The 10,357-nt window shown below is 45.3% G+C and overlaps 1 pseudogene; it reads right to left on the bottom strand.

Annotated features, from left to right (window-relative positions):
- Positions 1–2,509: 2,509 nt before the first annotated feature.
- LOC115200896 (glyoxalase domain-containing protein 4-like) lies at positions 2,510–6,267 on the bottom strand (annotated as a pseudogene).
- Positions 6,268–10,357: the final 4,090 nt, after the last annotated feature.

Raw genomic sequence — 10,357 nt, 5'->3', positions numbered from 1 at the left:
CAATGAAATTATAAAATATACAGACACAAATTTCAATTGGCTATACTTAAACTCTTTAACATCCTCCTCAGCTCTGGCATCTTCCCCAATATTTGGAACCAAGGACTGATCACCCCAATCCACAAAAGTGGAGACAAATTTGACCCCTATAACTAATGTGGTATACGCGTCAACAGCAACCTTGGGAAAATCCTCTGCATTATCATTAACAGCAGACTCATACATTTCCTGAGTGAGAACAATGTACTGAGCAAATGTCAAATTGGCTTTTTACCAAATTATCGTACGACAGACCACGTATGCACCCTGCATAACCTAATTGATTTTTTTAAAAAGCCTTCAACTCAATTTGGCATGAGGGTCTGCTATACAAATTGATGCAAAGTGGTGTTGGGGAAAAAATATACAATGTTATAAAATCCATGTACACAAGCAACAAGTCTGCATTTAAAACTGGCAAAAAACATTTCTTCCCACACGGCCGTGGGGTGAGACAGTGATGCAGCTTAAGCCCCACCCTCTTCAACATATCAACGAATTGGCGAGGGCACTAGAACAGTCTGCAGCACCCGGCCTCACCCTACTAGAATCTGATGTCAAATCTCGAATGTTTGCTGATGATCTGGTGCTTCTGTCATCCAACCAAGGAGGGCCTACAGCAGCACCTGGATCTTCTGCACAGATTCTGCAAGACCTGAGCCCTGACAGTAAATCTCAGTAAGATGATTGGTGTTCCAAAAAAGGTCCAGTTGCCAAGACCACAAATACAAATTCCATCTAGACACCATTGCACTGGAACACACAAAAACTATACATACATTGGCCTAAACATCAGTGCCACAGGTAACTTCCACAAAGCTTTGGACAATCTGAGAGACAAGGCAAGAAGGGCCTTCTATGCCATCAAAAGGAACATAAAATTCGACATACCAATTAGGATCTGTTTAGAAATACTTGAATCATTTACAGAACCCATTGCCCTTTAAGGTTATGAGTTCTGTGGTCCGCTCACCAACCAAGAATTCCCAAAATGGGACAAACACCAAATTGAGGCTCTGCATGCATAATTCTGCAAAAATATCCTCTGTGTACAACGTAAAACACCAAATAATGCATGCAGAGAAGAATTAGGCCGATACCCGGTAATTATCAAAATTCAGAAAAGAGACGTTAAATTCTACAACCACCTAAAAGGAAACGATTCCCAAACCTTCCATAACAAAGCCATCACCTACAGTGAGATGAACCTGGAGAAGAGTCCCTTAAGCAAGCTGGACCTGTGGCTCTGTTCACAAACACAAACAGACAAAGGCCCAGGACAGCAACACAATTAGACACAGTTAGACCAAACCAAATCATGAGAAAACAAAAAGATAATTACTTGACACATTGGAAAGAATTAACAAAAGAACTGAGCAAACTAGAATGCTATTTGGCCCTAAACAGAAAGTACACAGTGGCAGAATACCTGACCACTGTGCCTGACCCAAACTTAAGGAAAGCTTTGACCATGTACAGACTCAGTGAGCATAGCCTTGCTATTGAGAAAAGACGCCGGAAGGCAAACCTATCACTCAAGAGAAGACAGGCTATGTACACACTGACCACAAAATGATGTGGAAACTGAGCTGCACTTCCTAACCGCCTGCCAAATGTATGCCCATATTAGAGACACATATTTCCCTCAGATTATACAGATCCACAAAGAATTCGATAACAAACCCGATTTTTGATCAACTCCCATATCTACTGGGTGAAGCAGCAAGATTTGCAGCAGCAAGATTTGTGACCTGTTGCCACAAGAAAAGGGCAACCAGTGAAGAACAAACACAATTGTAAATACAACCCATATTTATGTTTATTTATTTTCCCTTTTGTACTTTAACCATTTGCACATCGTTGCAACACTGTATATATACATAATATAACATTTTAAATGTCTTTATTATTTTGGAACTTCAAAAAGTGTAAAGTTTACTGTTCACATTTATTGTTTATTTCACTTTTGTACATTATCTACTTCACTTGCTTTGACAATGTTAGCACATGTTTCCCATGCCAATAAAGTCCCTTGAATTGAATTGAATTGAATTGAGAGGGGGGAGCGATAGAGAGTGATAGAGGTGGCGAGAGAGAGGGAGGGATAGAGAGAGGGGGAGAGAGAGCGATAGAGTGATAGAGGTGGAGAATGAGAGGGGGAGATAGAGAGAGGGATGAGAGAGAAAGCGAGAGAAAGTGTGAGAGAGATGGAGAGAGAGAAAAATAGGGGGAGAGAGACTCAGGCATAAGTCAAATCCATATGCAGACAAGCAGAAAATTACCTTCTCTACCGTTCATTCATTTAGGAGACAGAAGGTAATCTGGCTTTGGGCTTCTGTTGTTCAGCAATAATTTACTGCATCACCAATGTAATGTTGAACCAGACAGAGAGTCTCCCTTTCAGTTGATTCCTCTGTTGACATTTTTCCAAGCTAAAATGGTGGGAGGAGATGGGAGAGAGAGAGTTTGGGTCTGGGAACCCACAACACTATGATCACTCAAACAACAAAGCAGATCTCATGGGCATCTGAATCAGCCCAAATGACTCACTTCTACTGTAGCCTTCCCAGTGGTGTCCAGGCTAACCAAGCCTTCCCAGTGGTGTCCGGGCTAACCAAGCCTTCCCAGGGGTGTCCGGGCTAACCAAGCATTCCCAGGGGTGTCCAGGCTAACCAAGCCTTCCCAGGGGTGTCCAAGGCTAACCAAGCCTTCCCAGGGGTGTCCAGGCTAACCAAGCCTTCCCAGGGGTGTCCAGGCATGGTTTCCTTTTGTCATCAAGGCTTCTGGATCTGCCAACTGCTCACGTGGACAGGAGAATGCTATCATCCCAAAGGCTGTCCCATGAGCTACATCTTTTACATTTTTAGTCATTTAGCAGACACTCTTATCCAGAGCGACTTACAGTAGTGAATGCATACATTTCATACATGTTTTTCACCGTACTGGTCCCCCGTGGGAATCAAACCCACAACCCTGGCGTTGCAAACACCATGCTCTACCAACTGAGCCACACAGGACTGTCCCAACAATGTGGTGAAGCTCTAGTTTACACTGAGTGTCTGTGAATCCCATCAGCACAGTCTCCTCCTCGTTTCTCTCTTTCACCTTCATCCCCAGAAGGGAGGAGCAGCAGTGAATTGATTTCTGCAGGTTAGACCCTGCCAGACACACCTTCTGTACAGGATTATTGGGAGGCTGTTCTTTGTCCACCAGGTAGAAGTGATAACCTCCTGGTTCCTCAGCCAGATAGAGGCCCTGTCCAACCTCAGTGATGGCCAGCCACGCCGCTTAGCATTGCTGACAGCCTGGCTAGACTGTAGAGTCAAACCGAGGAAGTCATAGCCTAGCCGTTATTCTCCGACTCCATAATGGTAGATCAAAATCAAGTCAAATGTTATTTGTCACATGCTCTGAATACAACAAGTGTAGACCTTACAGTGAAATGCTCACTATCAAGCCCTTAACCAACAATGCAGTTTTATGAAAATACCTAAAAAAAGGAAGAGATAAGAAAAACAATTAATTAAAGAGCAGCAGTAAATAACAATAGCTGGGCTATTGGTAGCCTAGTGGTTAGAGTGTTGAATTAATAACTGAAAGGTTGCAAGATCAAATCCCTGAGCTGACAAGTTAAAAATCTGTTGTTCTGCCCCTGAACAAGGCAGTTAACCCACTGTTTCTAGGCAGTCATTGAAAATAAGAATTTGTTCTTAACTGACTTGCCTAGGTGTAGTTCAATTTGATCTTAGCCTGTTTGATGGTTCTTCGGAGGGCATAGCGGGATATTTTCAGCTTCCGGGTTAGAGTCCTGCTCCTTGAAAGCGGCAGCTCTACCCTTTCGCTCAGTGCGAATGTTGCCTGTAATCCATGGCTTCTGGTTGGGGTATGTACGTACATCAGTTCAGCCACAAGTCATCATCCCCAAAGCCGACCATTGTCTTGCTCCATTTTCCATCTTAAGGGCCCTTACATCCTTCTTCAAACTCTTTGTGAAGCAAAATCTTCATGCCGAGCACATCTCAGTAAAATGTGGCAGTTTTGCTACTGTCACCCACTTTGAAAACGAAATGCAAGGCTCGCCTCAAAGCCACTATAATCCAAGTGAGTTCGCTATGTACTATACGATTATATATCACACTCAGTTTGTCTATGTTGATTAAGGTTCCTTGCAGTTGATTGCTATATAGAAATAAGAAAGGAAAAACGGAAGAAACAACAGAGAAACAAAACAGAGAGAAAAAACACCCAAACAGGGATTATCATTATCATTGTTTTAATTTTCTCTTAACCTTATCACGTTTCCCCACTACCTTTTGCTGCCGTAACAGCAGTAACAAATTTCCTCAAGCGGAAAATCTTCTTCACACTTAACTGGTCTAACCCCACCGTCTTCTGTAACACCACAGCTGACCTCACAAACGTATCAACATCAAAAACACCTGTCAATTTGACAGATTTCCCAGAAGTCTGATCCAAAAACCTATTTACCTCCTCTAGATTGTAAATTGAGTCGTCTCCAACTTCTATCATATCAAGAGACGTCCATATCCTTCTCCTGATCCACCTTAACTGAGGCCACATCCCTCTCATCACTCCCCACTTGTACCCCATAACTCGTGCCAGGCATCTCCTCCACTACCTAGGAGACTAGCTCAACCTGAACCCCCTCCTGTACCCCATCACTCGTACTGGGCATCTCCTCACCAGTGTGGGGAAATGGCTCCCCAAATCCGTCCTTACCTCCTACAACAATAATATTTTTCTGCTGCATAACAGTAGCTATGTTCCCCTTTGGTACAAGCTGCAACTCCGTACCCTCAACACGGACAACTTGTTTCTCAGCAACAGGTTCTAGTGACTGCTCTACCACTGTCGGCCCACCTCTCCCTACATCAGTGGTCCCAGGCGTTACGAGGACCACCTGCACCCCTCCCTCCGCCTCCTCCCTTTTCGGGCAAGCATGTCGCTTATGACCAACATCCCCACACTCAAAACACTGTTGACTACCCGTACTAGCAGTCTGTTGTAAAACTTGACTTTAAACGATACCTCAAGTCTGCTCCGGTGAGTCCAAAAACATAAACACCTGTCGCCGAAACAACATAACCTGTTTCAGAGCCGGGTGTTTGAAACGACATAACCTGTTTCAAAGCCGAGTGTTTGCAACCCAACGGGCCAATCTTAATTGAACTTGCAAACTTCTCAAACCCCAATAACTCGCGCTCCAATAGCTCATTGGGAATAAACGGAGGTACATTTGAAATCGTCCTTGTTGACGGAGAAATAAGCGGTGTAACTTGAATAAACATTCCTTTAAGAAGTACGCCTTGCTCAACCATACGATTAACAAGACGCTCAACCATACGATCAACAAGACGCTCAACCATACGATTAACAAGGCTCTCAACCATACGATCAACAAGACACTCTTCTTTAAGAAGTACACCATGCTCAACCATACGATCAACAAGACGCTCTTCTTTAAGAAGTACACCATGCTCAACCATACCATCAACAAGACTCTCTTCTTTAAGAAGTACACCATGCTCAACCATACGATCAACAAGACACTCTTCTTTAAGAAGTACACCATGCTCAACCATACCATCAACAAGACTCTCTTCTTTAAGAAGTACACCATGCTCAACCATACGATCAACAAGACACTCTTCTTTAAGAAGTACACCATGCTCAACCATACGATCAACAAGACTCTCAACCATACGATCAACAAGACTCTCAACCATACGATCAACAAGACTCTCAACCATACGATCAACAAGACTCTCAACCATACGATCAACAAGACACTCTTCTTTAAGAAGTACACCATGCTCAACCATACGATTAACAAGACACTCTTCTTTAAGAAGTACGCCTTGCTCAACCATACGATCAACAAGACACTCTTCTTTAAGAAGTACACCATGCTCAACCATACCATCAACAAGACGCTCTTCTTTAAGAAGTACACCTTGCTCAACCATACGATCAACAAGACTCTCAACCATACGATCAACAAGACTCTCAACCATACGATCAACAAGACTCTCTTATTTAAGAAAATCCACCACCACTTTATTCATCGCTCGATGCATAAGCAACATTTTCATAGCCTACCTTCTCTCCTACGGCGACCAGAAACTCCTCCACAGTGACAGTGGCTTCAGTAACTCACCTAAAGCCGTGCCGAAGTGACAGAGACGGCGTCCCCATGTGGGTCGCCATCCCCGCCAAAACCAGTGCAATTCCGACAAGAAATACAATATACCACAAAAAGAAAAATAATGATAACCTTAATCATGCATAGAAAAAGGCAAACCACCAAGAAAAGGAAACAAGAAAGAAAACACAGGCGATCTAACTCCAGACAACTATCACACTCACTCATACAATTCCCAGCATGCACCAAACACTCCCAGCATGCAGAGAGAGAGAGAGAGAGAGAGGAGAGAGAGAGAGAGAGAGAAGAGAGAGAGAGAGAGAGAGAGAGAGAGAGAGAGAGAGAGAGAGAGAGAGAGAGAGAGAGAGAGAGAGAGAGAGAGAGAGAGAGAGAGGAGAGAGAGAGGAGAGAGAGAGAGAGAGAGAGAGAGAGAGAGAGAGAGAGAGAGAGAGAGAGAGAGAGAGAGAGAGAGGAGAGAGAGAGAGAGAGAGAGAGAGAGAGAGAGAGAGAGAGATGAGAGAGAGAGAGAGAGAGAGAGAGAGAGAGAGAGAGAGAGAGAGAGAGAGAGACCCTGTCCCCTGTAGACTATCAGAGTTAGCAGACGATGACAGGACAGGTATTGACATGGAAGGACGCTTGGGGAGAGGTATAGCACGTGGCCACATGTAACCACGGGAAAGAGGAAATACCTGTGTTCAATCTTGCAGACAGGACGTTTAAAGTCTTTTATTCCACAGATACACCTCTCCACACCTGGACTTCTCACAGGCTTTTATTCCACCTCTGTTTAAAAGGAGGGGAGAAATCGATGAGTTGGGAGTATTCTACGTCCCCTTGTGTCTAGTATCCATCCAGCCATGTCTCACATCGTGAAGGGTGCCTGTCAATATCTCAGGAGGTGAATTCCTTCAGCTCGCTTCCTTGATCTCAAAGCGTGGCCTTTCCTTAATCCAGCAGAGCCGATCAGAGCCTTGTTCTATCAGCCTTCATCCATCAGAGCCCATCAGAGCCTTCTACCATCAAAGCCTATCAGAGCCTTCTACCATCAAAGCCTATCAGAGCCTATCAGAGCCTATCAGAGCCTTCTACCATCAAAGCCTATCAGCGCCTATCAGAGCCTATCAGAGCCTTCTACCATCAAAGCTTTTTTTTTTTATATTTTTTTTTTATTTCACATTAATTTTGACAGGGAAGACATATTGCGACCTAGGTGTCTTTTACAAATGCACCCTGTATAATACAATATAAAATACACATTAAACACAATATATATATATATATAGTATACAGTGCATTTGGAAAGTATTCAGACCCCTGGCGGGTAGAAGCGTTGGACCAGGAGCTGAAAGGTTGCTAGATCGAATCTCCGAGCTGACAAGGTATAATGTGTTGTTCTGCCCCTGAGCAAGGCAGCTAACCCATTGTTCCCCGGGCGCTGATGACATGGATTTCAATTAAGGCAACCCTCTGCACCTCTCTGATTTAGAGGGGTTGGGTTAAATGCGGAAGACACATTTCAGTTGAATGCATCGAGGTGTACAACTGATTAGGCATACACTTTCACTTATTCCACACCCCAAAATGACAAAGCAAAGATAGTTTTATTGAAATTTTTGCACATTTATTAAAATAAAAACTGAAATATCACATTACGTAATTATTCAGACCCTTTACTCAGTACTTTGTGAAGCACCTTTGGCAGCGATTACAGCTTCGAGTCTTCTTGGGTATGACGCTACAAGCTTGGCACACCTGTACTTGGGGAGTTTCTCCCATTCTTCTCTGCAGATCTTCTCAAGGTCTGTCAGGTTGGATGGGGAGCGTTGCTGCACAACTATTTTCAGTTCTCTCCAGAGATGTTCAATTTGGTTCAAGTCCGGGCTCTGGCTGGGTCCCTCAAGGACATTCAGAGACTTGTCCCGATGCCACTCCTGCATTGTCTAGGCTGTGTGCTTAGGTTTGTTGTCCAGTTGGAAGGTGAACCTTCGCACCAATCTGAGGTCCTGAGTGCTCTGGAGCAGGTTTTCATCAAGGATCTCTCTGTACTTTGCGGCGTTCATCTTTCGCTCAATCCTGACTAGTCTCACAGTCCCTGCCGCTAACAAACATCCCCACAGCATGATGCTGCCACCACCATGCTTCACCGTAGGGATGTTGCCAGGTTTCCTCCGGACGTGACGCTTGGCAATCAGGGCAAAGAGTTTAATCTTGGTTTCATCAGGCCAGATAATGTTGTTTCTCATGGTCAGAGTCCTTTAGGTGCCTCTTAACAAACTCCAAGCGGGCTGTGCCTTTTTCTGTAGAGTGGCTTCCATCTGCCTACTACCTTATAGGCTTAATTGGTGGAGTGCTGCAGAGATGGTTCTCCTTCTGGAATTTTCTCCCATCTCCACAGAGGAACTCTGAAGCTCTGTCAGAGTGACCATCAGGTTCTTGGTCACCTCCCTTACCAAAGCCCTGCTCCCCCGATTTCTCAATTTGGTGGTTCCAAACTTCTTCCATTTAAGAATGATGGAGGCCACTGTGCTCTTGGAGACCTTCAATGCTGCAGAAATGTTTTGGTACCCTTCCCCAGATCTGTGACTCGACACAATCCTGTCTTGGAGCTCCATGGACAATTCCTTCGACCAGTTTTTGTTCTGACATGCACTGTCAACTTTGGGACCTTATATAGACAGGCGTGTGCCTTTCCAAATCACATCAAATCAATTGAATTTACCACAGGTGGACTCCAATCAAGTTGTATAAACATCTCAAGGATGATCAATGGGAACAAGATGCACCTGAGCTCAATTTCGAGTCTCATAGCAAAGGGTCTGAATACTTCTGTAAATAAGGTATTTCTGTTTTTTATTTTGAATAAATTAGCAAAAAATTCTAAAACCTGTTTTCGCTTTGTCATTATAGGGTATTGTGTGTAGATTGATGAGGACATTTATGGAAAAGGTCAAGAGGTCTATATACTTTCTGAATGCACTGTATACACACACACACACACACACACACACACACACACACACACACACACACACACATTAGAATACTGTCACGGTTGTCGTCGGTGAAAGAGGACCAAAACGCAGCAGGTACGTGTATGCTCATCTTGAGAATTTAATAAGTACAAAATGAACACCAAAATAACAAACCAAGAAAAATGAACGAACTAACAACAACTAACAGTCTGGCCAAGCATAGGCTCAACACAGAACAATCCCGGAAATACTAAATCAAACACCCTTTAACCAAACACACCACCCTGAACCACATAAAACAAATACCCTCTGTCACGTCCTGACCAAACTACAATACTAATTAACCCTTATACTGGCCAGGACGTGACAGTACCCCCCCCCCCCCCTTAAAGGTGCTAACCCCGGAAGCACCTTTAAAACAAAAAACAAAACAAAAACAACAACCCCAAACAACAAAACAAAAATTCCCCTCTACTAAAGGGAGGGAAGGGAGGGTGGCTGCCGTCAACGACGGCACTGTGCTACACCCCCCCCTCCCCAACCCACCTATATCAGGAGGTGGCTCCGGTTCAGGCCTTTCCCGGCAGTCAGGCCACTCTGGCAGTTCGGGGCAGTCTGGCCAGTCTGGCAGCTCGAGGCAGTCTGGCAACTCGGGGCAGTCTGGCAACTCGGGGCAGTCTGGCAACTCGGGGCAGTCTGGCAACTCGGGGCAATCTGGGCAGTCTGGCAACTCGGGGCAGTCTGGGCAGTCTGGCAACTCGGGACAGTCTGGCAACTCGGGACAGTCTGGGCAGTCTGGCAACTCGGGACAGTCTGGGCAGTCTGGCAACTCGGGACAGTCTGGGCAGTCTGGCAACTCGGGACAGTCTGGGCAGTCTGGCAACTCGGGACAGTCTGGGCAGTCTGGCCACTCCGGCAGTTCAGGGCAGTCTGGCCACTCCGGCAGTTCAGGGCAGTCTGCCACTCCGGCAGTTCAGGGCAGTCTGGCCACTCCGGCAGTTCAGGGCAGTCTGGCCACTCCGGCAGTTCAGGGCAGTCTGGCCACTCCGGCAGTTCAGGGCAGTCTGGCCACTCCGGCAGTTCAGCGCAGTCTGGCCACTCCGGCAGTTCAGCGCAGTCTGGCCACTCCGGCAGTTCAGGGCAGTCTGGCCACTCCGGCAGTTCAGCGCAGTCTGGCCACTCC

This window comes from Salmo trutta, chromosome 10, assembly GCF_901001165.1.
Source record: "Salmo trutta chromosome 10, fSalTru1.1, whole genome shotgun sequence".
NCBI classification, from domain to species: Eukaryota; Metazoa; Chordata; class Actinopteri; order Salmoniformes; family Salmonidae; genus Salmo; species Salmo trutta.
This window is presented reverse-complemented; position numbering and strand designations above follow the sequence as displayed.